Source organism: Pan troglodytes, chromosome 17, assembly GCF_028858775.2.
Source record: "Pan troglodytes isolate AG18354 chromosome 17, NHGRI_mPanTro3-v2.0_pri, whole genome shotgun sequence".
Taxonomy (NCBI): Eukaryota; Metazoa; Chordata; class Mammalia; order Primates; family Hominidae; genus Pan; species Pan troglodytes.
In genome coordinates this window covers 61,498,285-61,522,046 of record NC_072415.2, presented here as the reverse complement: position 1 = coordinate 61,522,046, position 23,762 = coordinate 61,498,285, and the positions used below count along the sequence as shown (strand labels likewise).

At 37.9% G+C, this 23,762-nt stretch overlaps 1 long non-coding RNA gene across 1 annotated transcript in view; it reads right to left on the bottom strand.

Moving 5' to 3' along the window:
- Window positions 1–4,093: 4,093 nt before the first annotated feature.
- The window catches only part of LOC134808611 (uncharacterized), a 77,864-nt gene continuing 58,195 nt past the window's right edge, over window positions 4,094–23,762 (bottom strand). The window contains exon 2 of the long non-coding RNA XR_010151941.1: window positions 4,094–7,577. This is a non-coding gene — a long non-coding RNA (uncharacterized LOC134808611). The remainder of the gene's footprint in view (window positions 7,578–23,762) is intronic.

Sequence of the window (23,762 nt, the reverse complement as noted above, 5' to 3'; positions counted from 1 at the left end):
AAGGGGAATTTCTAATTAGTGTAATAATTAAAAGAGTGTAATTGGATTGTTTGTAATACAAAGGATAAATGCTTGAGGGAATGGATACCTCATTCTCCATGATGTGATTATTCCATAGTGTATGGCTATATCAAAACATCTCATGTACCCCATAAATGTATACACCTACTATGTACCCACAAAAATTAAAAATAAAAATAAATTTAAATAAATTAGTGTAATATATTTCTTAACATGAGTTTTAGATTATTTTTTAAATTGTACATATACATTGTACATTTTATATGATATTCTGTAAGTTTGGAACATTGAACAATAAATGAAAATTTAAAAAGAAAGGAAATGAAATCAAGAAATTTTAAATAGATGAAAACAGTAAGTGAGATCAGGCAGCAGATGAAGTCAGGGAGAATTCAAAGATGAAGTTTCGGCCATGGGACACAACTGTTAAGAGTAAGTCTGAAAATAAATACAAAGAAAATTATATACATTGAGATGGCAGCCCTATAGAAATTCAGGAAGAGGATATACAGCAGGCAATAGAAATACATGGGTGTGGAACTCAGCAGAGGAACCTGGGCTGAGAGAGTAGCTCTGGCAGAGTTAGGATATAGTTGGCAGTTGAAGCTATGACACTAGATGAGATTGCTTAAGAAGCATCTCAAATGAGAAGACAAAGAACACAGAGAACATAAAGATTTAAGATGTAATCAGAGAAAGACTTGGATTTCAAGTTCCTAGAGTTGAAAGTGGAGGTTAACAATTTAGTGATGGATCTGTCCTGCTTAGTGTCAGGCCTCTGAGCCCAGGCCAGGCCATTGCATCCCCTGTAACTTGCACGTATACATCCAGATGGCCTAAAGTAACTGAAGATCCACAAAAGTAAAAACAGCCTTAACTGATGACATTCCACCATTGTGATTTGTTCCTGCCCCACTCTAACTGATCAATGTACTTTGTAATCTCCCCCACCCTTAAGAAGGTTCTTTGTAATTCTCCCCACCCTTGAGAATGTACTTTGTGAGATCCACCCCTGCCCACCAGAGAACCCCCTTTGACTGTAATTTTCCATTACCTTCCCAAATGCTATAAAACGGCCCCACCCCTATCTCCCTTTGCTGACTCTCTTTTCGGACTCAGCCCACCTGCACCCAGGTGAAATAAACAGCCATGTTGCTCACACAAAGCCTGTTTGGTGGTCTCTTCACACGGACGCGCATGAAACTTAGAACATTAGTTTTCATCTGATTTCTTTTTCTCAGAATATCTGCCAGTACATTTGTCCTCTGGGTCTTGGAAAGCTATGACCAATTGGTATGTAGGATGGAGAAAAACATGATAAACCAGGTCCTGGACCCTCTTCCTAAAGGTGTGATGATTCCAAATGTCTTGAGAAGTTCAACCAGAAGCCCACTAGTAGCAAATAAGTACCAGGCACAGGACCAAATGGGAAGATAAAATTCAGAGTTAAAATGAGCAAAGGTCAAGAAGAGAAAGCATACAGCCGGTGTCCAAGCAGACAGATTGAGTTGAGGATATCAACAAAAACAAGGAGTAAGCCTGCATTGACTTCATACTAAAATCAGCCAAAGAAAGACATCACAAGGAATATGAAACTGTACACCAGTATACTCATAAACATAGAAACAAAAATCTTTAACAAAATATAGCAAATTAAATATATACATAAAGTATAACACAGCATGGCTGTACTAGGCATCTCCAGAGAAATTGGCCAGTAGAATATATACAGATATATAAGACGAGCTTTATTATGGGAACTGGCTCATGTGATTACAGTGGCCAAAAAGTCCCATGATGCACCATCTGCAAGCTGCAGAACCGTGAAAGCCAATGGTATAACTCAGCCTGGGTCTGAAGGCCTGAGAACCAGGGAAATCAATAGTGTAATTTCCAGTCCAAGGCCAAAGGTCTGAGAACCCAGGGCCAGAGGGGTCATGGGTTGGCAGGGTAGGGAGCAGCCACCTGTGTAAGTCCTGGAGTCTAAAGGCTCAAGAACCAGAAACTCAGATGTCTAAAGGCAGGAGAAGATGGATGTCCCAGCTCAAAAAAAAAAAAAAAAAAAAAAAAGGGAGAGAGAGAAAATTTGTGCTTCCTCTGTCTTTTTGTTCTATTTGGGCCCTTAATGGATTAGATGATGCCAGCCCACACTGGTGAGGGCAGATCTTCTTTGCTTGGTCCATTGATTCAAATGCTAATCTGTTCTGAAATACCCTCACAGACACATCCAGAAATAATGTTTTTCCAGAGCTGTCTGGATATCCCTTGGGCCTATCAAGTTGACACTAAAATGAACTATTACAATGGCCAAAAAGAGTTTATGAATGGAAACTGTCAGGCCTCTGAGCCCAAGCCAAGCCATCGCATCCCCTGTGACTTGCACGTATATATAGGCCCAGATGGCCTGAAGTAACTGAAGAATCACAAAAGAAGTAAAAATACCCTGCCCCACCTTAACTGATGACATTCCACCACAAAAGAAGTGAAAATGGCCAGTCCTTGTCTTAAGTGATGACATTACCTTGTGAAAGTCCTTTTCCTGGCTCATCCTGGCTCAAAAAGCTCCCCCACTGAGCACCTTGCGACCCCCACTCCTGCCCGCCAGAGAACAACCCCTTTGACTGTAATTTTCCTTTACCTACCCAAATCCTATAAAACTGCCCCACCCCTATCTCCCTTCGCTGACTCTCTTTTCAGACTCAGCCCACCTGCCCCCAGGTGATTAAAAAGCTTTATTGCTCACGCAAAGCCTGTTTGGTGGTCTTTCACACGTACGCACATGAAAGAAACAATAGTGATTTGAATTCAAAAATCAATGAAATTCACCATATCAAAAGACTAAAAGGGAAAAGTAATATGTCTTCTCAATAGATGCAGAAAAAATTTGGTGAAATTCAACACCCATTTACAGCAAAACACACATACACACATACACCCCCCTCAGCAAATTAGCAACTTGACAAATGGCATCTACCAAAAAAAAATGTACAGCCAACATTATATTTTGTGATAAAAAGCTCAACACTTTTTGTTTGCTAAGATAGCAAACAAGGCAAGGATGTCCACTCTCACCACTTCTGTCCCACATTATACTGGAGACCTTAGGCAGCACAATAAGGAAAGAAACAGAAAAAGACGTATACAGATTAGAAGGAATGAATTAAAAGTATTTGCAAGCATCATGATCATATACACAGAAATTCCTAGAAAGTCTACAAAAAGATCTAAAAGTGAGCTTAGCAAAGTCTCAGGATACAAGGCCAATATACAAAAGTTAATGTATTCAATATACTAGCAATAACCAATTAAAAATTGAAATTTTAAAACATACCATATATAGTATCATGCAAAAACATTTAAAAATTAAGAATAAATTTAGCAAAATATATACAAGACCTGTAACTGAAACCAATAAAACATTGCTGGAAGAAACTAAAAAGACTTAAATAAATGGAGATTCATGCCATACATAGGGATTGGAAGACTCCATATGTTAAGACGTCAATTCTCCTCAAATTAATCTACAGATTTAATCATATCTCAATCAAAATTCTAGCAGCATTTTATAGAAATTGGCAAATACTCTAAAATGAAAATGAAAATGCAAAAACCGTGAATATCAAAATAACTTTTAAGGAAAAAAAGTTTAGGAGACCAGGTACATTATCTGATATGACAACTTATTATAAACCTAGTATGCAAGATAGTGTGGTATTGTGGGGGTGGGGAAGATTTACAAATCAATAGAGCAGAAAAGTGTCCATAAATAGAACGACAAATACATGGTAACCTGGTTTTCAACAAGGGTGCCAGGGAAATTCAATGAAGAGAAAGGATAGTGTTTTCAATAACTGGAGCTGAAGCAATTAGATATCCATATGGATAAAATAAACCTTGACCCTTACCTCGTACTATATGCAAAAGTTGATTAAAAATATATCATAGGTCTAAACATAGAAAATAAAACTTCTATTAAAAAAATAGGAGAAATCTTTGTGATGACCTTGAGGGAAGCCAAGATTTTTAATATAGAACACAAAAAGCATAAATCATAAAAAGAAAAAAAGACAAATTGGACTTTAAACTCTTGTTTACTGAAAAATACTGCTGAAAAAATGAAAACGTAAAGCACAGGCTGGGAGAAAATATTTACAATTTACATACATGGCAAAGGACTTGTATCCAAAATATATAAAGAACACTACAACTCAATAAGTCAAACAATACAATTTCAAAATGAGCAAAAGACACTTTACAAAATAAGCTATTTGAATGACCAATGAGCACATAAGAAGATGCTCATTATCAACAGTTACCTGGAAATGCAAATTAAAACCACAATGAAATATCTCTGCACATCCACTAGAATGATTAAAAGTGAAAGGACTAATAATACTAAGTGTTGGTGTCCATATGAATCAACTAGACTTCTCATGCATTACAGGCAGGAGTGTAAAACAGGACAACCATTTCAGAAAGTTTGGCAGTTTCTCATAAATGTAAATATATACATATTACATGACCTAACAATTTCCATTCCAAGGTATTTGCCAAAGGGAAATGAAAATATATGTCCATGCAAAGACTTACACATATGTTCATAACAGCTTTATTCATAACAGCCAAAAATCACTGTGAACAATTGACCATTTCAAATCTGAATGTATTATTTTCACTAACAAAGGGAAACAATCAATATGTTTTCCTTATAATTCTGATTCCTTAGAGAAGTCCAGCTATCTTGTGCAGGATCTGGATTTTATGAATTAAAAAAAAATAAAAATACCTTAATAAAAATTTTTTAAAATTTAGCCATCTCTAATTTCTTGCAGGATAAAGAAACTCTTTGAAGACAAACATTACACCTTATTTAGTTTTATATCCTTCATACCTAGTTTAGTGCCTGGCACAGAGTAAATGCTAAACAAATGTTTCTTGGTCATGATACAATTTAGCACTATTTTAGGTCCTTCAAAGGACATAATATTACTTTATCACAATGTTAGTATGATTTAAAACAGACATATTTTCCCTTTATCCTATGTCAGGGGCTCTATAGGAAGCTCTCAGCAGCCACATCTTCCATACGGGTTGAAGTTGGCCTTGCCATAGTAGCTCTGGCCCCAGGGGTCAAGATGAAGTCAGTCTTTCCTCTTCTAATTGCCCTTGGCTAAATCTGGGCAGTCATAATTGAGGAAAATATTAAGCATTATAATTCCAAAATCAAGAGCGTTCTAGATCAAGTTTTAAAAGGAACTGGCCGGGCGCAGTGGCTCATACCTGTAATGCCAGCACTTTGGGAGGCCAAGACTGGCGGATCACCTGAGGTTAGGAGTTTGAGACCAGCATAGCCAACATGGCGAAACCCTGTCTCTACTAAAAATATAAAAAGTAGCTGGCTGTGGTGGCACACACATGTAATCCCAGCTACTTGGGAGGCTGAAGTAGGAGAATCGCTTGAACCCGGGAGGCGGAGGTTGCAGTGAGCTGAGATTGCACCACTGCACTCCAGCCTGGGAGACAGAGTGAGACTCCATCTCAGAAAAAAAAGGAAACTGTAAGGTCAATTCTTTCCTCTGATTTAAGAAACATTTTACTGCTGGTATAGGGTGCCTCATGAAATGAGAAAAAAAAAAAAAAAAAAAAAAAAGAATTTGTTTCCTAGCTCCTCCTAGTCATATCATTAACGTCAAATTCAGCCTGATTGAATATGTAGTATAACTTGGGTGTGATTCCAGACTTAATTTCCAGCCATTATTAGGTAGTTAAACATTATAAACTTAAAATGGCAACAGGAATTCTATTTCGATCTGGATTTACATCATGATTGTCAACCTCATCTAAACTCAAGAAAATCAAAAGTACATTCTAAGCAGGGTGCAAAACAAAAAAAAATAATATTTAGAAAAAAATTATGTTCACATAAACACCAGAGCTGTTTCACACCTTTGTTTCCTATCAAGAAGTGGTTTGGAATGTCAGCAGGTAAACACATTTAATTGTTTCATCCATTGCAACTAAGAGAGTCATCCCTTAATCATAGCTGTTCTTGTAAAGGCAATAAAAGTGCCAAAGTTCAAAAAAATGTTTTAAGATAAGATACATGCTCAAAATTCCCCTGGGAAGATTAGAGGTCATTATCAAAATAAAAATGAGCTACAGTTTTCCCAGAGCAATCGCTACATTGTTTATTCCTTTCACTTTCTGGTCTCTTTTATCATAATTGCTGTTCTTTGCCTTTGAGAGGATGTTGGTGCAGGGCAAAAAAACTCCAAAGAGCCTAGAAGTTCTTTCCTGCAGATTTTGCAAGTTTTAGTCACTTGTTTCTCAAATAATTATATCTTATAAAAGACACAGCCATCTTAACTTTCTGGAGGTTAGCTGAAAAGTTACAGGCACACTTAATTGCTACAGGAAAAATGCTTTGGAAGAAAGATGTGCAGACTGTATTTTGATATATCACACTGGGTTCCACTCTGAGCTCTGCCTCTTATTGTATGACCTTGGCCAGATGGCTTAGCCTCACTGAGCCTCAGTTTCCTTCTCCATAAAAATATTGTTGTTAGGATTAAGATCTAGGTAAAGTAATGATCTGTGCCACAGTTGACTCTTAACAAAAGTACCTATAAAAGGATGAGAATGACTGATATGATCTCTGCCCTTCCATGAGCTTATATTCCTTCAAAGATCCTGGAGGACTGTTATTTAATGGGATGGTAGGGAAAGATCAGTAAATATTTAGGTCTCTGGGTTTGAAAAAAATATATTAAATGCCCATTTAATCAATCAACAAATTTCCAGGCATATATTCATTTGCATGTATGTCCTTCCAATTGGACAGTAATCCTTAAGGGAACTTTTGTCTTTGTGACCCCAATACCTGGCATCCAGGAGGTCTCAATAAAGATTTCCTAAAATAAGTAAGTCTGACACTGCCTGAGACTCAGTGCAGAAAAAGAAGGCTAAAAATAGTTCTTCGTCCTCCAGGAATCAATAGTCTAGAGTTGGAAAGGGCAAAACAAGTGTGGACTGGACCAGGCTGGAAAGACTTTGCAGATTTTCTCAGCATGGATTACCTGCAGAAGAATCCTTGGGGGCCTAGTGTGGAACATGAGAGTCTCACTGAAAAGTGCAGTTACCACCCAATACTGACTCTTTGGGACTAAGGCTCCTGAACGCAGCAGATACGTGAGGAAGCTTTAAAAACACTGACCTAGAGAACCACAGAATGAGCCAAATAAAACCTCAAGCCTTTCTTAGCCAAGCACTTTATTTTTCAGGTGAGGATGCGAAGACCTAGAAAGATGAAACGATTTCCCTGGGGTCACACAGAAAATTTATACCTCAAGACCCTTGACTTCGAGTTTTTGCTATTTTTGCTATTCTGTGGAGACTTTTCTCTGTTCAGGAAAACTCCTGCGATGAACTGCATTTCTGCAGCCTGGCTCCTCCACCCGATCCAGGAGCCACTTCGGATGATTTGGTAACTCCACGTCCAAGGCTGCTTTTTCAAGACACTTTTTTCCTTGGCATTGGCATCAGCATTTTCGGTCCATCTATGGGAAAAATGCTAGTGATATTCCCATGTTAATAATTTCAGCTACAAGAAATAAAACAGCGGATTGAGTATTGCTTCTTTACTTCAGGGAAAAAAAAAGTGTCTCCGTGTTTTGATTTATTCTGTTTCGTTTTGCACACACACACACACACACGACATCCTGCCAGCCTGCCTCTCCCTAAACCATTCATGCACTTTTACTGTTGGTCTTTGTTCCTGCTCTCTCCTTGGCCTCTCTCTAACAGTCTTCCCTAACTCCCACTCCACCTGTTTCTTCCTCTACTCAACCATCAAGGTTTCATTTAAGGATTACTCCAGTCATAACAAACAGTTCTTTTCTCCAAGACCCCAGACTCCAGATGTGCAGCCTCTGCCTCTGTGTTATTTCTCAGATCCTTTACTCCAATGCTGTTCAAGCCACCTTCTAGATGGCCAACCTCCAGGAAGCAGGAACAAGATACATCCTTTTATTTATTTTTTGTTTTTTGTTTTTTTTTTTAGTTTTCCACTAAAAATCACAGAATAATATTAATAAAAAAGAAAAGTCACAGGCTTGGAGAAATTATTTACAGTTTACATATATGGCAAAGGACTTGTAGCCATAATATATAAAGAATGCTACCATTCAATAATAAGAAGTCAAACAATAGGATTTTGAAATGGAAAGGGTACACAGCTGCTAGCATTAGAGCTGAGGTTCAAGGCAGGTACATTGGGTTCCCAAGCTCCTGCTGTCCTCCCAGCCTCTCTGCTCTGCTGCATGGGCCTCCCTGTTCTTGATGCCCTCTCCTGCCTCAATCTACTCCATCCTGCCTACCTCCCAAACCTGAATAAAAGTTTGATAAATAAAGAGAGAAACAAAAAATCCTTTCCTATTTGTATACTTCACGATATTTAGGGCCAGGCACAGTGGCTCACACCTGTAATCCCTGCACCTTGGGAGGCTGACTTGAGGTCAGCAGCTTGAGACCAGTTTGGCCAACATGATGAAACCCCATCTCTATTAAAAATACAAAAATTATCCCGGCATGGTGGCGCACACCTGTAGTCCCAGCTACTCTGGTGGCTGAGGCAGGAGAATCGTTTGAACCTGGGAGGCTGAGGTTGCAGTGAGATGAGATCATGCCACTGCACTCCAGCCTGGGCAACAGAGTGAGACTCTGTCTCAAAAAAAAATTTATATATATATATATATATATATATATATATATATATATATCTGAGGAATTAAGTAAATTATATATTAATAATTACATGAGTGAAGGAATAGTTAAAGGGCAATAAGAGAATTCAACTAAAAAATATGTTTATTATTACTTTAGGAAATAATACTTGTGAGCTTTTTTTAAAGTAAGATAATAAATTTTTAAGAAAGGTTAACCAGGTCAACAGAGCAGCCAGGATTTCAGGCCCTTAGGCAGAGCCTCCGTGATGCCACAGGGTGAAGAGGAAGAATGCAGGAGGACCACCTGAAAACACCAGACAGCTGGACGGCTGTGACTCTGCAGCATTAGGGAAATAGACAGCTGGACGGCTGTGACTCTGCAGCATTAGGGAAATAGACAGCTGGACGGCTGTGGCTCCACAGCATTAGGGAAATAGACAGCTGGACGGCTGTGGCTCCACGGCATTGGGGAAATAGACAGCTGGATGGCTGTGGCTCCGCAGCATTGGGGAAATAGACAGCTGGACGGCTGTGGCTCCGCAGCATTAGGGAAGAAGAGGTGGTGGCAAGGAGATGGCTGTGGTAATTTTTATTTCATATTATATAGGTCAGTGCTTTGAGAACACTTTCATTCAATATTTTTATCCCCACATATTTTCAAACAAAGTTTAAGGACTCTGGAAGTCATATCACAAAGAAGAGGCATGCAGAACATGGCAGGAATACTATAGTTTTCATTTGTGTCCATGTATGTAGGAAAGATTAAGAAAAAAGTGCACAAATGGGCACTTGGCATAGAAATAATTTTTACAAAGACCTGGGCGTTAGAGGAAAGGCAACAGCATCCAAAAATAATCCTCTATACCTATAATCACTACAAATAATAAGTGGTAGCTGTGAAAATCTTCCATCAGAAGTAGAGTCATTAATGCCTATAAAAGAGATGAGAAGCATCTGGAGATTTGGGTAGAAGCTGAAGACAAATAGCCTCCCTGAAAAGCTCAGGTGATCACAAATAATTCACTTAACAAATATTTATTAAGCATCAAATGAGTTTAAGGCACCAAAGATGAAATACTAATGGAGCTTATAGAGCTTATAAGGGAAATAAGACATTTTCATACATACTGTATTACAACTCAAAACTGTTGAGTAAGCAAACACTATGTCCTAGAATTCCTCTAGATACTAAAATCAGATTCATTAAAGAAGACAGTCCCTGTCCCCAAAGCACTGACACTCCAGATAGGGAGACAAGCAATGCATATAAAATGATGTGCAAACCATATAAAACATTTTAAGCAAATATCTTAATCAAATAGTACAGCAAGTAAATGCTCTCTGAATTTTGAAAATGAAGACTTATAGTCTAAGATGATGGGGTTTAGGGAGGTTGGGAATAGATGAAGCTAAGAAACTGAGGTAATCCTTGAAAGGTGACTAGAATTAGGATACAAGGAATGACAGGGTGAGGGAACTCAGAGTCAAAAACACAACACACAGAGAAGACAATCAAGAGAGTGACTTGAAGATGAAGAGTCTGCTCATGATTGAGTCATAAAAGTTACATTTCGGCTGGGCGCAGTGGCTCATGCCTGTAATCCCAACACTTTGGGAGGCTGAGGCGGGCAGATCACGAAGTCAGGAGATCGAGACCATCCTGGCTAACAAGGTGAAACCTACTAAAAATACAAAAAATTAGCCGGGCGTGGTGGTGAGCGCCTGTAGTTGCAGCTACTCGGGAGGCTGAGGCAGTAGAATGGCATGAACCTGGGAGGCGGAGCTTGCAGTGAGCCGAGATCGAGCCACTGCACTCCAACCAGGGTGACAGAGCGAGACTCCGACTCAAAAAAAAAAAAAAGTTACATTTCGAGAGAGGATGAGGAAAGATTTTTTGAGTGTCTTGAATCCTGTTCCAGAACTATGTGTTCTCAAAATGTGTTTGTTGGCACATTGGCATGTGGCATTACATCAACCATGTACAAAACCAAGTTGATCCACTTAACCCTAAGGGTAGGTCCTACCACCACAGAAATGACCACAACCTAGGTTGCCTGCCAAGCCTCTCTTCCCCAAGCTAGGAATGCAATTCCTTCATCTAATTCCAAGAACTCAAGATTCCAAGGACACAATAATTAACACAGAGCAGAGGAAAATACAAAACTTAAACATTAGCAGGGTAGATGCTGAAATCCTGAGCAGCCGTGTCACAGTGTGCTTAGAAGTAACTCATTAAAGCATCTTTTTTCTCAGCTATTCTTAGTGGTTCTATGCAACTTTGAAAATTGGATCTCTCTGCCTCCTTTTTCACAATTTTACAATACAGAGAAGAAAAACATTCAACTCTTTTGCAAACTGAAAAAGGAATATGCTTAGAACATTTCTTCCCATTCCACAATAACTCAGAGGCAGCTAATGAGATTTTCTTTCCTTCCTTGTGCTCCCAGAAGCCATCCATTCTCTACCAGACAGGGTCTAGCCACAAAAATTCCCCAAAAATTTACAGTTTTTCAGACAGCTAGGAGAGGGATGAAAATGGTTTAGTAATGGGAGTTGCCATAAAACTTATAATTACAGAATTTGCTACAGTGAATACCATAATGGAATGTTTGTTTAAATCAAATAACCATTGACTCTCTCTGAAGATGAATGATTATTCTATATCCCATTTTCCCCAAATGTACTAAGAGAGCATTTTTACACAACAATGGTTCTTCTATCTTTCTTTGCCACACCAGCGGGAATGGCTACAGCAAGTCACCTCCCCTTTACTCAGGAACCCCATGCAAACAGCTAAGCCTAGCAGTGGCCAGCAATATAACTAATCCATTCTCATAAGACCTTCAAGATGAGCAGACATGTCATCTAACAGACACAGCAAGGGCAGGCCAAGGAAAAAACCACTCTAGCCCTGTGTGACCTTGATATAATCTACCTTTGTCAGCCTTAGTTTTTGCATCTGTAAAGTCAAGGGGTTGACTTACTGCATCTCTAAGATCTGAATCCTCTAACATTCCATGATTTTAAATCAGAAGGAAAACTTGGCTTAGAATAACTAATGGGTACTAGGCTTACTACCTAGTGGTGATGAAATAATCTGTATAACAAATCCCCATGACCCAAGTTTACCTACGTAACAAACCTGCACATGGACCCCTGAACTTAAAGGTTAAAAAAAAGAAAGAAAACTAGTCTCAGGATTAAGCTCATACTCACGTCCTCAACAAAGCAGGCTCCACATAATTTATCCCCTGAAGAACCTGCACCAAATTCCTTGATGAAGAAGTTCATGAAGGAGGCAGAAGGATTTTCCTCTCAAAATCTCTCCTTTTCCTTCTCTCGCTTATTTTATATTCTAGCTGGTGTTGGGAATGCACTTTGCAGCTTGAAGCCCTTTATGAAAAGAGTAAGAATCATTTTCATTCTCCTTCCTATTGTTGGCCAAGTACGAATTGTCCCCACAGGACAAGGGGAATCGAGAGGATTAATTAATCTTTCTGAAGTGCTTTGAAGAAGAGGAATGCCATGCATAGTACTAAGCAGAATTACTACTAGGCCCATTTTCACACCAAAGAAAAGCCCCAGAATAAGAACACATTTCAAGATTTAAAATAACGGCCAGGTGTGGTGGCCCATGCCTGTAATCCCAGCACTTTGGGAGACGGAGGTGGGCAGACCACCTGAGGTCAAGAGTTCCAGACCAGGGTGGTCGACATGACAAAAGCCCATCTCTACTAAAAAATAGAAAAATTAGCCACATGTGGAGTGTGCCTGCAATCCCAGCTACTCAGGAGGCTGAGGCATGAGAATTGCTTGAACCCAGGAGGCAGAGGTTGCAGTAAAGCAAGATCACTCCACTGCACTCCAGCCTGGGTGACAGAGTGAGACTCTTGTTTCAGGGGGAAAAAAAAAAAAAGATTTAAAAAACAGTACAGTAAACAAAAGCAGGGAGTCGGGGAAGTCAGAGTGGGGTGATTCTATTTTGCTTTGTTTGGAAAGCAGGGAAACCCAACAAAGGAAAACAGGACATTAATCAAAAAGATCCACAAGAAAGCTCTCGAAAGTACACGTGTTTTGAAAGAGAAAAAGGGGAAAGATAAGGATGGAGGGACCTGAGTCTGCAGATTAAAACCCCATCCTGTGAAGGAGAAGAATTTGGGAGCCAGCTCTTTCACTGGAGGCATGTGAAAGACAACTTTGTGTCCCATTCTCCAAGACCTTCTGTAAATCTCTCTTTCAAAGAGAAATCTATTCCTACAGACAAGCTATGCTGTAACCTGCAACAGAGAAGGAGATTTCTACAGTGAGTTCATCACTCGGGTCTTGGGAAGAATTTTACACCACTGGAAAAACCCCAACCCCATGATAACCAAGAAACTCACACTACTTTCTGCAGGGCGAATACAACTTTTCATAACAAAAACATTTAAATCTTGGGCAAACTGACATAGAGAACTGAGACACTTATTCTACCAATTCAGACCGAGCAATAAAACACTGGCTTTCTTCCTGGGTGTAAAAAAAGGCCTGGGGCTAGCACTGTTCCTTACTATGTGAGGTACAGTTTCACCTTCTGCAGTTCATAGATTGTCAAATGCCCCTACCATGTGAGCTAAAATTCTGGTCAATGCTGTTGTTAAACATGTAGAGGACCAGGTCTCAGCAACACACTCAGAATCATCCCTCAGAGCAGCCTCTGCTATTCCAGATCTTTGTTTTGCAAAGAAGATTGTAAATTCCTACTTCTTCAATGCATTTCATCAAGTATTGGTGGATGGTCCACAAAAAATTCTAAGTAATCACCTACTCTGTGAATGCTAATGTCTGTCAATCAACTAAAGTTCTTCCATGATCAAAAAAAAAACAAACAAAAAAGGGAGTCCATGTAAACACAACATGAAAAATGAGTTAGACAATTTAACGATCTATGGTCCCCTTTGCGTGACACACATTGAAGAATTGTTGCTATCTAGGATAGAAAGAAGCAGAGAAAAAACCCAGGTCCTCCCTGTCTTGATTTGTAGCTTTATAACCTTGGAGAAGTTATTTAACCATCCTAAGACATGGGGATGTGGAAATCTGCAAAATGGAAATTATAATATCTACCCCATGAAGTTGTGATTAAATGGAATTAGGCATGAACTCAGCCCAGTACTTCCACTCAGGTGTTTGTTTTTATTACTATGTGAATTTTTAATTTATTTTATTTTTATTTATTTATTTTATTTATTTATTTATTTTAATTTATTTTTAATTCTATCTATAGAACAGATAGATATCTATAGAATAGATAGAATTATCTATAGAATAGATAGATATTTATGGAAAAAATATGAAAATGTAGTTCCAATCCCGTTAACACAACTGTTTCTTATTTTTCCATGTTGTCTTCTAATTTTTATCTTTAAATATACATACATTATACATTTATATATAAATGCAACCTTTTTATATTATGTTATAACTTAAATTATACTATAAACACTTTTTCATTCTGTTTCATAGTCTCTGTTATTACAGTATGTAGAGATTCTATGATGTTCATCAGGTTGGCACAACATAGGTTAATAACAAGTTCCTCCACTGGGAATGGTGATTGAGTAGTAGAGAGACACTAAACTTGGAGTCTCAAGACCTGGATTTCTCATTTTCTCTTTCAAAGCACATGTGCTTTGCTGTGGATCTTTTTGAGTAGTGCCCTATCTCCTGGTTGGATTTCTCTGCTTCCAAAATAAACAAAACTTTCCAAACTCTACCACTCACTTAGGTCTGAAACCTTAAAGAAATCACACTTTCTAAGCCCATTTCCTTATTTATAAACTATGAGAGAAAAACAATAAAGCCGGCTACCTTGGAGGATTGTTTTTGAGATGAAATGAAATAATATGTGTGAAAAGTCCTTGTAAACTATAAATTACTACACCACATATGTTTAAAAAAAATCAATGTATTTTATAACTTTCTCTTTCTTTTAAGTGATTTCCTTGATATAATTTCCCAAGAAGGAATTACTGTGTCCAAGAGCATGTCTTTTTTTTTTTTTTTTGAGATGGAGTCTAGCTCTGTTGCCCAGGCTGGAGTGCAGTGGCACAATCTTTGCTCGCTGCAACCTCCGCCTCCTGTGTTGAAGCGATTCTCCCACCTCAGGCTCCTGAGTAGCTGGGATTACAGGTGTGCGCCACCACACCCGACTAATTTTTGTGTTTTTAGTAGAGACGGGGTTTCATCACATTGGCCAAGCTGCTCTTGAACTCCTGATCTCAAGTGATCTGCCTGCCTCAGCCTCCCAAAGTGCTGCGATTACAAGCATGAGCCACCACGCCCAGCCCAAGAATATGTCCATTTTAATGGCTCGTGATAGGTACAGCTACATTACCTAAAGCAGGAAGGGGAGCTTGAAAAGAAATGGATAAAGATAAGCTCAATCCATTACTCCAGCACTCTCAAGAACCATGGCACAAACACAGAGCTATATGTGTGTATATGTATCAGATGCATACACACATGGATGTGAAAATGATATGTGTGTGTATGTGTATATAGAATATAAAATGGTTTGTTTTGAAGAGTGTCAAACCTGACACTAGAGAGTTGGACATGAAAACAGGAATGCAAGTAAAACCTTTCTGTTTATTTTATTTTTATTTTTACTAGTACTATTAATATCCATCCACAAGTCATGGTTTGAAAAAAAAAAAAAAAAAAAAAAAAACACGGGAAAACCAGCCTTTGCCATTCAAAAAGAAAAGCCTTTGAATGCAAGTGGATGCTCAAAACTTGCCCTGGCACATGCTTGTCCACCACATCTGCTGCTCCTCTGTGCTAGAGGGGATGGGCACCACAAGGGAGAAGAAAATGGGAAACTTCCAAGGACAGGCTTCAGAACATGGTCCCTTAGACAGGATGAAAATGAAGAAAAATGAGATGTACTGGCTCAGCTCATCTGTGGCCAGAAATACTTCATTCAGCTCAATGCACCTCACTTTTTATACCCTTTCTCCTTTTTTTAATCACCCCTTAATAAAAGCTCCTTTGAAAATGTTCAGTCTCCTCTCTGGGGTGGGTGGGGAGAGCTGAGGGGTAATGGGGCTGTGTCCTCCCCGGATGATACTGGGCTGACAGGCTGGTGCATGCCAAGTGGCTGGATATGCAGTGGCAGCTGCTGTATAAGGGCTTGCCAAGAGTCTATGGGGTACTAGCCCATCTAGAAGGACAGATATCTGAGGCTGGTGTCCCCTTTGTGTTGGGAAGCAGTAACAGGCAGAGAGCACCCAGACCCACAGCAAAGGTCATCAGTTGCCATCAAAACCGATCTCATGAACTCTCATCTAAATCACTTTATCATACACATATACTAAATCAGAGGGACAGAGAACCAACACCAAACCACTGTGACCTCTGGCCTAGAGAACAGTCTTTTCAATCTGAGCCTCATTCATGTACCTAGCAACACCTAATTCTCCTTACTTCATGGAGTTTGGCAGTAGTTCACGGCCTCCTCCTAATGAAGAGGAAGTCCCATGGATGCCAGAGCAGACAAGATGCACTTTGAATCTCAGCTTCACTTGGGAAACCTGGGACAAGTTCCTTAATTCTCCTGTCCCTTAGGTTCCCTATATTTTAAAATGAGCTAATTCAAACCTCCCTCACCCGTCCCCTTAAACAATCAAAGTTACATTACTAAACACATTTTCTAAAACCAGCAATTGAAGCCTACAAATGCAATGTCTGTTTTACATTAACACTTAAAAGATCTGCAGGCTCATACATATTAAGTAAACAGCATAATAACAGAATTTGGGCTTTCATTGTTCTTTCCACGAAATACTTAATTTAATTTAGTGGCATCGTGGACACAAGGAGTCAAGCTCTGGTCTCAATTACTAAAATACAACTCTCAAATGTACACAGAGGATCTTCTGAAAGCTACTTTGATTCCAAAATGCAACAGCCCAGAACATCATCTCACCATGTTTACAATAAAAATCAGAGAGACTATGAAGAAATTGTTCACATAAATTGATTTTTTTCCAGAGAATGGCTGCAGCAATACCACAAGGAGAGTTTTCATGACCTAGTTCATATCCTGTACGGCTTTCATTTCGGTGGAGTTATCAAAATCCTTATCCTCCTACCTTCCTTCTTTTATCCCAGACATGTGCATATAAAAGGCAGATGATATAAATAAAGGTCGAGCTAATCTCTGAGTTCCATAGTCCATCCTTACAGATCAATGTCCTTAAACCATCTGAAAGCTACAGAAATCTCTCTGTTCCCGTCTTGGTTCCTATCATATTATTAAAGCATTGTACAAATGTCTCAGTCAAATTTTGTATCCCATTAATTGTGGATAGAAAATTCTGGCCAATGAAACGAGAGTGGAAGTCTGCAAGAGAAGGATCTAGGAAGGCATTTGCATTTCCCAGTAAAAGTTTATGTCAACCCTTCCTCTTTATCCTTCCTCTTTTGCCCTTCTTTCCTCTCTCTTGTCCCTTCCTGGAATGGTTACATGGCTACTGGAGCTGTAGCAGCTATCTTGCAACCATGAGAAAAGAACCAGGAAAATTAAAGAGATATGAGCCTTAACATCAATAAGCCACTGAACTAAAGCTGAGAAATGCTACCTCTCAGCTTCTTGTTATGTGAAAAATAAATAAATCTCCATTTGCTTAAGTCTTTATATTTGGGTGTTCTATTATATCCAATTGGACAAAATGCAAACTGATACACCTGACAACTTTTCTTTCCCTCAAGATGATTTTAGAGCAGGCTGTCTTTTTTATAGCTCCACTGGAGAGGCATTCACTCTTACACAGGCTCTAATTACACCAGGCCTCAGAGCATGACAGCAGCCCCCTCTCCATAACCCCAGTTTCCGTAGATCTTGACCATCAACAAACACGTGTCACATAAACATACACACAAATAACACTACCAACCTGTGTCACATAAATACACATGCAAACTTACCAGCAAATAACCCATGTCTGTTCAAGCTAAATTAGAAAAATCAGTCAAAACAGTATCAGCAGCCTACAAGATGTACTTTATTTAGGGTGAAACATGTATCATCAACTTAGAAAAGAGAGAAAGAGAGAGCCAGGCGCAGTGGCTCACACCTGTAATCCCAGCACTTTGGGAGGCTGAGCTGGGTGGATCACGAGGTCAGGAGTTCGAGACCAGCTTGGCCAACATGGTGAAACCCCTCTCTACTAAAAATAGAAAAATTAGCCGGGCATGGTGGTGCACGCCTGTAATCCCAGCTACTTGGGAGGCTGAGGCAGGAGAAGTGCTTGAACCCGGGAGGCAGAGGTTTCAGTGAGCCAAGCTCGCACCACTGCACTCCAGCCTGGGTGATGGAGCAAGACTCCATCTCAAAAAAAAAAAAAAGAGAGAGAGAAAGAGAAAGGCAAAGAAGAGAGAATGACAGAGTAACAGAAATACCTATCAAACTGCTATCATTATCTTAATAATTAATAGGCACCATAACTGAATACAATCTTTGTTCCTTATAAAGTTGATGAGTAAGGTGCCAGAAATAAAAATATTTGTGTTATCTCTTTACTGCATGTGTACCACTAGGATCATCCCCTCCTTCTTCCTCCTTAGCCTCTTCTCTCTCCCTTTCCTTCCCCTCTTCTTCTTTCCCCAATCAGGAATACAGAGAAAAACCCATCCTCTCGAATATCCCAGCTTCTTTATGATATTCATCCACACAGAGTCCTAGAATTTTTTAGTCTTATAATCCAAACTTTAATGAGTTTAAGAATCCCCTGTAACCCCCTCTTGAAATGTGATCACTCTACCTCTGCTTGAATAATTTCTGCCTGTTGCTATCATGGCAGCCAAATGCCACTGTTTTACAGCTCTCCTTGCTAGCAAAAATTTCCCTGAGTTAAAGTTGGCCTTGTAACTGCCTCCAATCTCTCTTAATGACCACTAGAATGACACATTATAGCCTTTTGTTGCATGACAGGCCTTTAAGATACCTTTAAAATTATTGCTAAAAGTCTCATTTTCTTTCAGTTCCACAATTTGGCTATCTACAGCTTAAGCATAGCCCTGGGAACTAGATGAGATAATGCAAATAAAGCATCACCAAGATACACTAGGAGGACTTTGTATAAGTTCACCCCATGTCCCCACTTGTATCTGGGATATGTCACTTAGGTTAAATTCCAGGCTTAATTTTCCTGAAATACATATATGAATTTTTCTCTATAGATAAGTCTGTTCTTCCTTACTTTGCTTACCAGTTAAAAACTGTTAAGAATACAAGAGTCTATACATATGATAAAATTGCTTGGAACTATACACGCATACACAAATAAGTGAATATAAAAACTGCTGAGTCATGGATAAGATCCGTAGCATGTAAAAATGTCGATTTTCTGATTTTAACATTGTATTGTAGTTACAGAAGATGTTACCATTGAAGAAATCTAGATGAAAGGGGATTTCTGTACCCTTTTTGCAAATCTCTGCAAGTCTATCAGAATTTAAATTTTTTAAAATTAAATATTGTTGAGTAAGCCAGAAAGAACCTAAGACCACACTGGCTTTCTTGCTTTTCCTAGTATACCATTAACTCACTATGAACTAAAATTTTGTTGAAGTTGTTATTTATATGAATTTCTGGTATTCCAGGACTTCCCATCTGTTCTTGTATACTTGAACTGTAAAAAAATACAAATATTTATCTCTTTTAAATTTGACTTGTTTTATTTTTAAACTCAGTGTTTTGGCCTGTCAAGATCTTCTTAAATCTTGATTATGTTATCCAGGGAATTAAATATCACACCTTGACCTTTCTGCTATCTGAAAATAGGCGAATTATACCTTTTATCTTCATCAAGGCCAAAGGAATCCAAGCTGACAAGGATCCATTAATCAGCACTCTTCATGTACATTTATAGTTTGCATTATTGAGTAAATTATAAAGACACTTTGATGTATATTATCATCCAACCCTCATTTCTCCATTTTACTCTCAAGGATATCATGGAAAATTTTACAAAACACGTGGATGATGTCCTCCGAAATGTTTTTGTGCATTTCCCTAATCTACAAATCTAAAAACCCCATTTAGATTTTTAAAATAACGAGCTCAGAAGCCACAAAAGAAAAGGACAATAAAGTTGACTACATTTTTTTAATAAATGTGACAAAACAAAAAGTCATAAGCAAAGTTGAGGACAAATCACAAACTGGAAAAATATTTGCAACATATGAGATCAAAAGACAATGTTATTTAATTTATAAATATTATTTATGTAATAAAAAGTTAAGCAACATAGAAATGAACAAAGGTTATGAAGAAGAGTTCAGGAAAATAAAAACATGAATGGTGGACAAACTTTTGAAGCAATGCTTAACCTTATTAATGAATAAATGCAAATCAAAACATAGAAATATGATTTTCCCTTATTAGATTTCCAAACACAAAACAAAAAATGTTAAAGCCTCATAGTGACAATGCTGAGAAAAAACAAGCATTCTCTTCTGCTGCTGGCAAGATGTGTGTACATACCCCTAGGGTCTCTTTTTATGTTGTTCCAGTTTCCTTGTCTTACAACGATACCAGTCAGATTGAATTAGGGCCCACCCTAATGGCCTCATTTTAACTTCATCACATCTCTAAATGCCCTGTCTCCAAACATAGTCACATTGAGGTACTGGGAATTAGGGCTTATGATGGTTAATTTTATGTGTCAACTTGATTGGGTTAAGGGATGCCCAAATAGCTGGGAAATCATTATTTCCAGGTGTGTCTATGAGGATGTTTTTGAGTCAGTGGACTGAGCAAAGAAGATCACCCTCAACAATGTGGGTGGGCATCATCCAAGCCACTGAAGGCCTGAATAGAGCAAAAAGACAGAGAAAGGGCAAATTCACTCTCTCTTCTTTTTGAGCTGGGACACCCATCTTCTCCTGCCCTTGGACATTGGAGCTCCTGATTCTTGGGCCTTTGGACCCCAGAGCTTACACCAGTGTCCCCCTCCACCCCCAGGTCTCAGGTCTTTGGCCTTAGACTAGAAGTTACATTGTTGGCTTCCCTGGATCTCAGGACATGAGACTCAGACTCAGTGACACCACTGGCTTTCCTGGTTCTCCTGCTTACAGATGGCAGATTGTGGGATTTCTTGGCTTCCATAGTCATGTAAGCCAATTCCTATACTAAATCTCTTTTTTTATAAATATTTTTATGTATACACACACATATAAGATATATATGAAATCCATATTATATATACACACATTTATATAATTTATATATATCTATATTCTATATATACCACGTGTGTATATACACACATATATACATATAAATGTGTGTATATTTAAGTATCACATATATCACCAATTGTGTGTGTATGATATATTATATATAATATATACACACCATATAATATGTAATATACTATGTATACATATACAAGCATATATACATATATTAAACTATATATTACATATAAACATATATATTACGTATTATGTATATATAATATGTATGTATAAACATACTGGATATGTTTATGTATATATTATATATAATATATACATATATAATACATGTATATGTATTATATATGTAATGTATACATATATGTATGTATACATATAATATATATGTATGTATACATATATACATACATATATATGTATATATTATATAATACATGTATATATTATATATAATACATGTGCATATTATATATAATACATGTACATATATAATACATGTTCATATTATATATAATACATGTTCATATTATATATAATACACATACATATATAATACATGTACATATTATATATAATATGTACATGTATTATATATACATGTGTATTATATATAATATGAACATGTATTATATATAATATATACATATATACATATATAATATATACATATATAATATGTATGTATATATTATATATAATATACATATATAATATATACAATGTATACATATACATATATACATATGTATATATTATATACACATATTTACATATACATATATACATATATGTATATATTATATATACATATTTACATATACATATATAATATACTTACATAATATAGACATATGTATATATTGTATACAGGTATATATTATATATATTACATGTATTACATATAACATACATGTATATAATATATACCTATATATACATATATGTATATATTATATATAACATATACATACATGTACATATAGGTATATATTATATATAATATATACATATATTTTATATATGTACATATATGTATATACTGTAGATATTATATATACATATGTGTATATACTGTATATATTATATATACATATGTGTATATATACAATATACACATATATGTATGTATTATATATACATATATACAATATATACATATATAATATATACATGTATGTATATGTTGTATATGTGTTATATGTATATATTATACATGTATGTGTGTATATATTTTATATATGTATATCATATGTGTATATCATACACACACACAATTTGTTCTGTTTCTTTGGAGAATCCTGACTAATAAAGGGCTTTAACATACAAATTTGGGGGGACATACACCCATAAGACCATCAGTACCAGAGATGTTCACAGGAGGCAGGGTCATTGGAAGGACACCCCCAGGAAAGGCCTCAGAAGCAGGAGAGAATGGCCATGCAGGACAGCGGGTGGTGTTACATACATGGAAGGGAAGGGTGGTCATGGCAGCCAAGGGAAGAAACATGACCAGAGCCCCAGAGCAAAAGGTTGCAAGATGAGCTTGTGGGCTAACAAGAAAGTAGAGTTTCTGAGACCAAAGAGTAAGCTGAAGGAATGGGAGGGAAGCAGATTCCAAAATTTTGGGAGACCTGGCTGAAGCGTTTAGCTTTGAAGTGACAGCCCAATAGGGAAGTGGTCAAGAATTCTAGGAAGGGGAAAGCATGAATGAAATTGCTCATTTGGGAAGATTTCTCTAGAACTGGTACTGGGTGGTGGTCAGCAGTTCACACAGAGGAGACATGAAAGAGAGTGAGACAGAAGCGTCTTTATTGACAACGAATCAGGACACACAGAAACAAGATACTTGCTCAGGAGGAAATAAGCAAACAAGGAGCATTAGAGGAGCAAAGTCACTCACTCCCATCACTCCAGGCTTCCCCAAGACCGTCGCAGCATTTTCCTGAGTCTCTTGCAGGTGTGAATTCAATTTTAATAAATATTGGTTTCTCCAGAGTTTTGAGATCATTGATAATGGCAAAAATGTTGCCTGGGAAGTTTAAATTCTACGTAACATCATTATTATTGCCATGGCTTTTGTTAAAAAAAAAAATCATCCAAATCATAAGAGAGAAACAAAAGGTTGATATCTGCCCCTCCAAAACACAGAGAAACATACAAATTATATTTCCCTGTTTCCAACCCCTAGCCCAGACTCCCCAGCACCACCATTGCAACTTCCTGTTCATGAGCAATTTCTGTTTAAATTGAGAGCCCATTGGGCAAAAAGCCTGATTCTAATTCTGCTCTCTGACAATGCCCAATGCTATTGATGATGCAGAATTGATGTTGAAATAGTAGTGATAATAGTAATTATTCCTGCATGCCATGCTCAGTACTGATCACACCACCATCCACAATGAAATAAAAACAGGCACATGCATCCAGGACATCCCCATCTCCCCAGACAGCTCCAAGGAGGCTGCCAGATGATAGAGAAAAGCTGTGCCCTTCCTCTCCAGGACAACTGCTGCCTTCCAAGTGGTAGAAATTAATTCAATAGCTCCCAGGACGGCTTCGACAGGTGATTCTTCTAAGAATGGACCATTGTCAGAGGTGCGTGGAGTGGCCTCGCTTTTGCATTTTGAAAGAAAGCATGTACTCAGAACAGCAGAGGTGTCAGTAATGTGAAACTGAATTGCCTGAATTGTCTGGGAGTGCCAAGAACCACAGCAAGGTCAGAGCTAGGTCAGCACTAGCATCCAGCTTCCTGCGCGGGGAGTCTCTGCGCGC